The sequence below is a fragment of the Equus caballus genome, chromosome 5 (genome assembly GCF_041296265.1).
Source record: "Equus caballus isolate H_3958 breed thoroughbred chromosome 5, TB-T2T, whole genome shotgun sequence".
NCBI lineage: Eukaryota > Metazoa > Chordata > Mammalia > Perissodactyla > Equidae > Equus > Equus caballus.
The window spans coordinates 92,906-103,330 of record NC_091688.1 but is presented as its reverse complement, the minus strand read 5'-3'; the positions used below and the strand labels follow the sequence as shown (position 1 = coordinate 103,330).

The 10,425-nt window shown below is 51.1% G+C and overlaps 1 long non-coding RNA gene across 1 annotated transcript; it reads left to right on the top strand.

Annotated features, from left to right (window-relative positions):
- The first annotated feature begins 1,888 nt into the window (after positions 1 to 1,888).
- LOC111773415 (uncharacterized) lies at positions 1,889 to 9,739 on the top strand. Its single transcript, XR_002807781.2, has 3 exons — positions 1,889 to 2,167; positions 7,386 to 7,437; positions 8,463 to 9,739. It is a non-coding gene; the product is annotated as an uncharacterized lncRNA (long non-coding RNA).
- Positions 9,740 to 10,425: the final 686 nt, after the last annotated feature.

The following is a 10,425-nucleotide window of genomic DNA, read 5'->3' as shown; positions in this document are numbered from 1 at the left end:
AGGTGTCCCTCAACACATCATTACTTTTGTTCTTAACAATGCAAAACATCAACAAAGGCCAACTTCTGACATCAACAGGACCCAGCAGGTGCTAGAGCTGGAATGGCCACCAGGTGTCTGTGAGCACTGCATTGCCAGTCCCTGTGTTCACTGAAGAAAACTTATGCATCAGTTTGTAGTGTTTGCGGGAGAGGCAAAGACTGCTGAAGAGATGAGTCTCTGGAGACAAGAAAGGACTTCAGGAGAGGAGTTTGGGAAAAACTTATAATCACATCTTGGTGTTAATGCAGGTATGTGGAGAGATCAGGTAGGGCAGTCCATGAGTTCACGAAACAAGGACAATATTAAATCCTATTAAAGTGGGATTGATTGAGGCCAGCCCCGTGGCCGAGTGGTTGGGTTCGTGCACTCTGCTTCGGAGACCCAGGGTTTCGCTGGTTCGGATCCTGGGCGCGGACATGGCACCGCTCGTCAGGCCATGCTGAGGCGGCATCCCACATGCCACAACTAGACGGACCCACAACTAAAATATACAACTATGCACTAGGGGGATTTGGGGAGAAAAAGCAGAAAAAAAAAAAAAGAAGATTGGCAACAGCTGTTAGCTCAGGCGCCAATATTTAAAAAAAAAAGAGATTTATTGTAAATCCTCAGATACTGCTGTTCTGTAACTTTTGAGTGGGAGCAATTTGAAGAAAAGTCCTTGAGGAAAAGAGGATTCCTGTCTTGCCAAGAGATCTCTCCCTTGGCAAAATCCATGATCTAAAAGCAGGACCCATGCTAGGGCTGGGGGTTTTAAGACTACACGGTTTTAGTCTGAGTCTTATACTGCTTGACTGATAGGAATTTTAAATGTCCCTGGAATCTAGCGTTAGCCATACCAGCCAAACCAGGAATGGAGGGCTAAGATTAAATGTGGGAAAGGAAGACTCATTCCTTCGTAATCAATACCTAAAATAATATCGTTTATCAGGCATTTATGTGCCAGGCATTTTGTCACAATAATGCTAGGAGGTAGAAGCTAGTGTCATTAGCATTTTTCATAGAAGAAACTGCAGTTCAGAGAGGTTAACTGCTCAAGGTTACGCAGCCAGTAAGCAGCAGAGTCAAACCCGGGCCACCTGGCTCTAATTTTAATCTCGACGCTACCATTGTAGGTCCTTTGAGTCTCTATGCGTGCGCATGTTTGTGTGTGTTGGGGTGCAGAAACAAAGTTATTCAAGATACTATCTCTTACAAACCTTACAGCCTACGTCCTCAGGAAATGCATCCTCTGTGAGAGGATAGGAGGCTGGAGCCAAGAGGTCCAGCGTTATGAAGTGGCTGGTTACTTTGCTTTTAGAAGATGGATGATGGCTAACGGAGAGGAAGGCTCAGGTAACGCGCCGTAGGAGGGCGAGCACCCACAGCCAAGAAGAGGAGGAAGAGGGCCCCTCCCCCCACTGCGTGACAAAGCTGGGGAAATAAATGCCCAAAGCCACAGGGTCTTTGGAGAGAGGACTGGGAAGTGTTCGAGGTTCAGAAACCCAGAACCTCTAGAACTGCTTAAGAACGGCTGAGGCTGGGCCTGAGAAACGGGGAAGCGACCGAAGCTTTAGGGACACGGGGCACTCGGCAGCAGGCGGCCGGCAGCAGGGACTCCAGGCGCCTCGCCCGGTGCCCTTGCCTCCCGTCGGCCTGCGGAACCAACCTGCCGCTGCCCCCGCCCCTCGGTTCACTCTCCTCGGCCAAACCGCGAGCGCCAGGGCCGGCTTTGATTGGCCCTTCCAGACCCCGCCAGCCAATCACCAGCCTGTTGCCAAGGCGGCGCTGCGGGGGCGGGGCTGCGCGGGGCCGGGCTCACCGGGCGGGCTGCGGTGAGTGGGGCCGGCCGAGGGCTCCTCCCCCCGCCCGTGTACGGAGCCCGGGAGCCCGCGCCCGCCCACCCGCCCCGCAGCGGCCGGGCTCCTGGGCCAGCGCGGCGAGGCCTCGGCTGTCCTTGCCGGAAGGTGAGACCGTCGTCCCCCAGGCACGTGGAGGACGGGAGACGTGCCTCCTCTGGAAGGTGCGGAAAACGAACGCCACTCACCCGTGCGGGGCCCACCAGACCAAGAAATGAGGACGGGCCAACAAAGATGCTGTCCTGCAGTGTGTGCGCCAGAGTGACCAAGTGACCACCTCATGCCAGGTGACCTTGCAGCCTGGGAGGGACTAGAGAGAGTAGGAAAAGCCCCAGGCGGCAGAAGAATCAAATCTCAAGATACTTGAGGTGGTCACTCCATCAGCAGTGTAGGCCTCGTGATGGGGCCCAGGCTGCCGCGAGGCGGGGTCGGAAGCGGCCTGGCCTGAGGACCTGGCTCTGGGCAGCCTGGCAGGGGAGGGGTCCCGCTGGGAAAGGGGGCGACCGCCACAGGACTGTTACTTTAGGAGCAGTGAAGACCTCATTTCCAACCACGGCCCATTACAAAGGGGAGAAAGGGTGGAAGCAAATGTCCCCTGGCAGAATTCTCCTGTGGCCTCGTACCCAGCTCCGAAGTGCCCGGCTTCTCTCTTTCCATGTGTGGCCTGTGTAAATGCCTCCTGAGCTGGTAATGGTCACAATAATATTTAATAACGTTTGTTGTGTGCTTACCAAGAGGGGAACTCTTCCAAGCGCATCACGGATGTTAGTCAGTCCCCTCAACAATACTGAGGGGGAATTATTTTTCACCCTCAGTTTTTTCCACTTTTATTTTTAATTCACTGAACTTTTTAAAATCAGAATCAGTTATTTTTATGCAAATGATCTTACTTATTTACTTATTTTTGAGGAAGACTGGCCCTGAGCTAACATCTGTGCCCATCGTCCTCTATTTTATTTGTGGGCTGCCTGCGATAGCATGGCTTGCCAAGCCGTGGGTAGGTCTGCACCTGGGATCCAAAGGGTGAACCCCGGGCCCGAAGCAGAGCATGTGAACTTAACCACTTCTCCACTGGGTGGGCCCCTTTATCCTCATTTTAAAAATGAGAAGACTGAGGCCTCGATAAGTTAGGTAACCTTTTACCTGTGGTCACAGAGCTAGTAAATGGCCGAGCTGAATTGAATGCAGGTAGTATGCTTCTCCCTAGGGACCCCATCTGACCTTACTCTTCAAGTGTAGCCCTTCCTGCAGTTTTCTTAGAGACAAAAGGCTAGAATGGGCTGCCTTTTGAAGCAAGAGCAGGCCCTCCAATTATCTGCCTTCTCAGGCATTACACGGAATCACTATATGGCCTCACCATGCAAAATGAAACCAGATAAAATGGTGAATTTTATGTTATATGAGTTTTACCACATCAACAACAAAAAAGGGGCCAGCCTGGTGGCACAGCCGTTAAGTTCTCGTGTTCTGCTTCTGTGGCCCGGGGTTCGCCGGTTTGGATCCGGGCACAGACATACGTGCTGCTTGGCAAGCCATGCTGTGGCAGGTGTCCCACATATAAAGTAGAGGAAGATGGGCACAGATGTGAGCTCAGGGCCAGGCTTCCTCAGCAAAAAGAGGAGGCTTGGCAGCAGTTTGCTCAGGGCTAATCTTCCTCAATAAATGAATGAATGAATGAATGAAAAGAAACCAGAGAAAATCTCACTCATCTGCCTAGTCCTGGTCACCAGGTGCCAGAAGAGAGGTGAAGGGGTGATGCCTCACACTTCACAGCTTCATTGTGTTTCCAAAATGGATCTCGCTTAGGGCAGACATGTATTTTTGAGTTGGAGGTGGTGGGCAGGATTACAGGACGCAGAGGCTGAGCCCCTGACCCCAGCTGGTGTAGGGAAAGGCTACACAGGGCATGCTTGGCTGTGGAGGGCAACCTCTGTTTCCCTTCCCATCCCCCATTCTCTTACTCGGCCCTTCCTCCCTCCTCCACCCCATCCTTGCCTACTCTGCACCCCTTTCCCGGCTCCTGGGCACGCCATCTGCTAATCTCCCCCTTTCCCAGGGACTTAGCTCCTTTTATTGAGACCTTTAAATAGTTAAATGCCCCAAAGCTTCCCCCACACTGATCCCAGCCCCTGGCCCGGAGTGTTATTCAAAGACCAGGGGCTGGAGGGCTGCCAGCCCCACCAGGCTGGGGGAATTCTAAGGAGCCTCTATTCAGCTCCTCTCTTCTCCTGCTCAGCTGTGCTGCTGGGCCTGTTCTGCTTTGGCCTCCCGGCCCTCCAGACCTAGTCTGCAGAAACCAAACAAAAAGAAGAGCTGTAAGGGACCAATGGGGGTGGGGAGGGGTGGGGAGGGAGGAAGATACCAGAGCTACCTCAAGCTGGGAAAGGGATGGGGACAGAGGACCAGGCCGGCTTTTCCTGCTCCTCATCCCTGCAAGGAGCTGGGGACACTCCCTCTGACCCTGGGAAGCTGTCTGGCTGAAGGCGGAGGAGGAGAGGTGTGAAATGAGGGGAGGGCTGGAGGTTGTCCATCATTTGAGTGGTTTGGGGCATGGGCGGCTTCCTCCTGTGTATTATCTTAGCGACTCACTGAAAGTTTGGTCCAGACACAAAGAAGCTGCTGCTTTTTTCATCCGCTGCCCCACCGCAGCACTCCTTTTCCAGCCCAGCAGCTGGTGAAGGAGTGAGTGGGCGAGACCCTCCCTGGCGATGTCCCACCAGACAGATGGCAATAGTTGCCCCACACCAGTTGCCAGCCTCCTTTCATCCATCTCCTAGTCATAAAGGAGAACAGCCCTCATCCCTCCAGAGCTCATAGGCTCCTCAGAGCCAGCCCAAAGACAGAATGGGGGGAGGCTGCCAGGGAGGAGGAGCCCAGAGGGGAACTTATGCTGGACATTTGGCTGGAAATTTGGCTGGAAATCAGAAAGGTTCAAAGTGCTGGCACCGGGGCCAGCCTGTCCATCTGTCCTCCTTTGAGGAGCTCTGCCCCACGCTCCCCCTGGGCTTCTGGCCAGCTCTGTGCAGGGCCAGGGCCCCGGGAAGGGAGGCCTTGCTCTGGGCAGCTGTGCTGCCCTGCAGTAGTGTGGGGCTTTGTGCCTTGAGGCTTTCGTTAGGCAAAAATCCCTTGGCTGGGTGTTGTTCCATCTCTTCAGAAACAGGGTTAAATGAAAAAAATCCAAGGTCTTGGAAACAGGTAGAGAATAGAGGAATCTGGGTGTTCTGACATTACATAATAAAGTTTGAGTCGTTCTGGAATGAGACTTCACCAAAATAACCCATGTGTGCCCTCAAACATTAAGAAGCTAGGTGGAAAGGAACGGACCAGGAATCAGAAGATCGGGCTTCCACTCTCAGCTTGCCATCTGCTTGTCATGTAATTCTCGGCAAGCCATCTATTCTCTCTGAGCACCAGTTTCCTCTGTAAATTGGAGGTATAATCACCCACCACCTCTGCCTGCCAGCATGGCAGAGAGTAAGCTGGTGTGCGATCGATCCAGTGCCCTGTGAACAGGAGAGGCTGTGCAATGTAAGGCAGGACTCTCACTTTCCCCACACCAGTACTTCCCAGAGGGTGGTGGGCATGGCACTTTAAACCTTTCCAAAATACTTCATATGTATTATTTTGTGAGGCGACTGAGACCAGAAAGGTCTAGGGCAATGCAAAGATCTCTTTTTAGAGAGCAGGGCTAGAGATTCCCCCTGCCCCACTAGTCTCCTGAATCTCTGATTTTTGTCTCCCTTTTCCTTCTGCCTTCCAACATCAGCCCAGTCTGAATGGGGAGGATTAATGGGAACTCTAAGGTGCTAAGGGATCTCAATAAATTCAGAATAAAAGGGAGCCATTCCCTCTGTCCTAAGACAGTAAAACGTGTAGCACATGCAGAGTTAGGATTCTGAGGCCACAGGCAGGCGTTCTTCTGGGCTGAACTCCCCATTGCTCTTCATGCAGAAGGGCTGAGCTGGTGGTGCAGGGGTGAAGGGCCGGGGGCAGGGGGAGCAGAGTGGCTGCCCAGGAAACACAGCTCACAGCTCTCCTCCTACCTGGCTTCATGCCCTGTGCTTCCACCCACCCACCTGACCTCCTGTTTGTTGTTTGTGTCTGCCAAAGTGCCTGTGCCCAGAGCTGGTTTGGGTTCCTTCTCTCTGGCATAAGATAAAGGCATTTCTCAAAACACCTCTCTTTCCCAATCCTTCCTTAAGTTAACGTCACCCATCTCTGATCATTTCCATTTGGCAACAATCTGAGCACTTACTTATGTATAACATATTGTTCTGTGTAATTCCATTGGTTTGCATTTAATCCTGCGTCATCAGTATTTTATGAACTCTAGCACATAATCCTCCCACCACCTCCTTTGGACTGGCAGCACCCTGAGGACAAAAACTCTCTTCTCTGCCCTCCCTCACTCTGTGCTTCTCACAAGGACCCGTCTCTGGACGCAAGGGGGCCCTTACTCCAGGATACCCACTGCCTGCCTGCCAGACAGAAGGCTAAAAGCTCAAAACCATAAAAATGTCCTTCAAGCTGCCATAAACAGCTGGCCATGTGCTGGACCCCAGATATAGACCCTGGACTCCAAGGCCAGCACTGATCCACTTCAGTCCCTCACATTCAAATAACATCTTAACAAGTGCTTTTACATCCTTTTCCACCTTTCTAGGTATCTTTGAATCTCATCCCAGGACACAATTAGTGTTCCATTTTTTTTCCACCTGGGAGGATCCATGGGAAAAGCCTATTGGTCAAGCAGTGACTGTGACAGGGAGATTATTCTCCTTTTGTGAAAACAAGAGAAGCTGCTGAGACCTAAGGCTTCACCCTTAGCAGGCCCAAGTCAGAAAGGCATTGGGTCACAGTGAACACAAGGAGCTTCTGTGTTTTGCACCAGGGCTGGGGAATCAGCTGCTGAGGGTGAAGCAATCCATCTGGCTGGTGTGTCTCCACTGGCTTGAGATTTCTCCACCCAGAAGGAGGCAAAGTGCAAAGGAGAGAGAGAAAAAGAGAAAGAGAGAGGGGGGCGCCCTGAAGTGTGTAGACTAGACTCTGTGGTTCTCCAGTCCTTTTTGTTATCAAACTTACCCCAGGTACTGGGTGAGACCCAGATGCTGTGGTGGACAGAGCAGGATCAGAGGTGATCTCTAGAACCTCACCTTCAAGTTGAAATATGACGTATAAATGAAAAAGAAATCCAAGGAAGAGATGCACACACAGAACTCCATGTACGTGAACCAGGGAGGGGCAGTGACTCCCTGTATAGTTTGGAAGGGTTCATAAAATTACTTAAGGCCAGGATAAATGGCAAGGGTGTTCCACAGGAAAATATGTAAGATTGAGATTCCAGACTTCCTCCCTTTTTTAACAATCTGCACTGTGAAATGTGGCTTGGTGTAAAAGTTATTGGAATCCAGAAAACCAGAGGGCTGAGGGTGACAGGGAGAATAGAAGAAACCCTAAGTCCAGTTTTGCCTTAATTTTTCTTTTTTTCCCCCTTTGTTTGTTCAGCCATTCCTGGATTTGAGCCTGACTCTGCCACTTACTCGCAGTGTGCCCATAGGTAATTGTTTCACATTCCCTGAGCCTTCATTTCCTCCTCTGTAGTCTAAGGGTAATAATGTCAGCCCCTTGAGTTATTCTGAGAATTTAATGAGATCATGTACATGGTGAGTGGTCACTAGTGCTATTTGTTACTGTGTTGTTCTGTTGGTCCATCACAAACATAAAGGCAGACAAGGGTTAAAGAGGGAACATTCCTGGGGCTGGCCCCATGGCATAGTAGTTAAGTTCACGTGCTCTGCTTGAGTGGCTCGGGACTCACAGGTTTGGATCCTGGGTATGGACCTAGTACCACTCATCAAGCCATGCCGTGGCAGCATCCCACATAAAATAGAGGATGATTGGCACAGATATTAGCTCAGGGACAATCTTCCTTAAGCAAAAAGAAGAAGATTGGCAAGAGATGTTAGCTCAGGGCCAATCTTCCTCACAAAAAAAGATTAAAAAAAAAAAGAGGTAACATTCTCATTTATCATTTACAACATTGCTGAGGACCTACCATGTGCAAGCTCTAAGCAAGCCCTGGAAATACCATGCCCTTTTGATGAAAGGGCCAGCTTGGCTCTGGAGCCAATGGCCTACAGGAGACATAAATAAGATCATCTCCCAGGTGGGCGGGTCGCTTCAACTGCAAAGGAGAAACCTGAACCACAAACACTGCCCTGCCTTCCTGGGAAGAGTGGCCAGAGAGAAGCCCAAGACAGCATTTGTCCTTGCACCAATTGGCTAGGGTTGGGGGGCTTGGTGAACATGGCTGTGCAGCTGTTTCAGGTGTGAGGTAAGGAAAGGGAGGCTTTGCCAAGACGGCCTCTGTGCACTCTTGGCCTTTGTCTTGAGAAGCAGTGCCATCCACTGCATGGCAGGGGTTACAGTGGAGGGTGACCCAGCACACCTCCACTTGTCATGCAGGGATTAGAGTCTGGGGCAATTGGGCCTTTGCCCTCTTCCTTGGGGAAAGGGGAATTGGAGTGGGGAGCTTCTGGACATTTCGCTCATGAAATGATTCCCTCTGGTCTGACCTAACAGAAGCCCCTGCTCTGCCAAAGAAGCCTTCTTCCTCCTTGGGCCTGTGACTGTTTACCTGCTCTCAGAAAAGCAGGTGTCAGGAGGCAGCTGCTGGTTGTGGTCTGTTCTCCCCAGATACCAGAGCGCCTGGCCTCCTCCACACTGGTGGCCATTGGCTAACAGGAAGCCAAAACAGAGTCATGCTCGCCACCCTCAGCCACCTAGCTGGCGAACAAAGAGAGCACAGGAAACACCTGGAGGAGCAGGCAGCTGGCAAGGGGACGCTCTGCCCAAGAGAAGAAAGAGTTCCTGACAGGAGCTGGCCGAGAGGAACTGGGGGAGGGGCTCTGACACTTAATTGCCCTTCTCTTGGCTCCCAGCAGCTGCTGAGAACTGACAGCTGAGTTGTTCAAATGTGCCCTCACTCCCACCCCCACTGTAAAGGAATCAGCCCCCTCTAGCACCAGCTTCCTAGAGCCAAAGCAAGAACACTCATAAAGGAGGCTCTGCAGAGGGCTTTGCCTCTGCTCCTCTCCTTCCTTCCACGGCCTCCTCACCCCCAGCCAGAGAATCTGATCGTCTTTGGACCATGTAAATTTAAACCCGTGGTCCAGGCGTGAAGACAGAATCCTTAACCAATGTCTCGGCCTGTGTTATGTGAAAGCGTATTCCAAAGATGCGTCTCCTTTATTTCCAAACTTATTTATCTAGATCTTCATCCATATCCGCCCACTGACTGTTTATGATTCCAAGTAGCTGTGGTTCAGGATGGAACAGACTTCACCAGGATGATCAAATGAAGCCCTACCATCAGCATCCACCCAAGAGCATGTCTGCTAGCGTGTAGACCGTGTGCTGGGAACTATGTGTGTATGCAGCGGGGTTCAGCTCACAGGGCTCCCTCACCCCTTCTTAGGAAACTCCCAAATAAGGCACTTTCCCTCTTATGTCTGGAGTGAGAGGGTTGGAGCGGGGCAGAGAGGAGAGGGCACTTATCCCACAGCCACTTGTGAGCATATCACGGTTTACTCAACCCATATCTTTTCATTCAGCAGCCAGTGCACTCAGGCAGTATACCCAGACTGCCTGTGCCAAGTTGTGTTGACAGCACATGGGAGAATAAAAAGAAACAGAAGACAATGGTTCCTCCTATGGGGGGGTGCATGTGGTAACACATGGAGAGGGGACTTGAGCTTGCAAAGCCACCAGACATCAACCAAAAGTGATACGTGAAAATGTGCTGACTGTATTTGTTATAAAAGTGTGAACAGCAATAAACTATGTGTATATATCATTAAGAGGCTCTGGAGTAAGAAATATGTGGTAAAACTGTGAGCAGTTTTAAACCATGTGTATAAATGTTGAAAAGCCATGAGGTAGGAAGGTTTTCAAGAGGACAGTGGAATTGTCGAGGGGAGGCGTCCTGAAGAGGCTGCAGGGGGCTGGAGTGAGACACACCCAAGGTTGAAGCCTGTTCCCACCACCTCCCCCTGGTTCTGCCCGGGCTTCATTGTCCTCATCTGTGAACTTGAGAATCAGAGATTTTCCTTTTCCATCTGGAAGTGCAAATGGAATGGCGAGAGATGAGAAAACTGAGGCTGGGAAGGAGGAAGGGACCAGGAAAAGACATCTATCACTAGTTTTGTCAGACCTGAAGCTAGGGCCCCTATTTCCCAACTCCTAAGCCCAGAGCTACTTCCCCCTCCCTGAAGCTGGCCTCCAACAAAGACATTGGGAAGGAGGACTCCTGAGGGCAGGATCGGTGTGCAGTAGCTGCAGTCTATCCTCTCTCTCCTGCCGCCTCCATCAGTTCCTTCGTGACAGCGGCCCAGCCTTTTCTCCAGATAAACCCACTTAGGGAGTTAATTGATAACTAAGGTTCTCCCATATTATAATTTAAAGTGTGTCCACTCCCCTTTAAGTTATATTTACATTTCAATGGCAGGTGTTTAAAGACCTAAGAGCCTGCAAGATTCAAAGGATT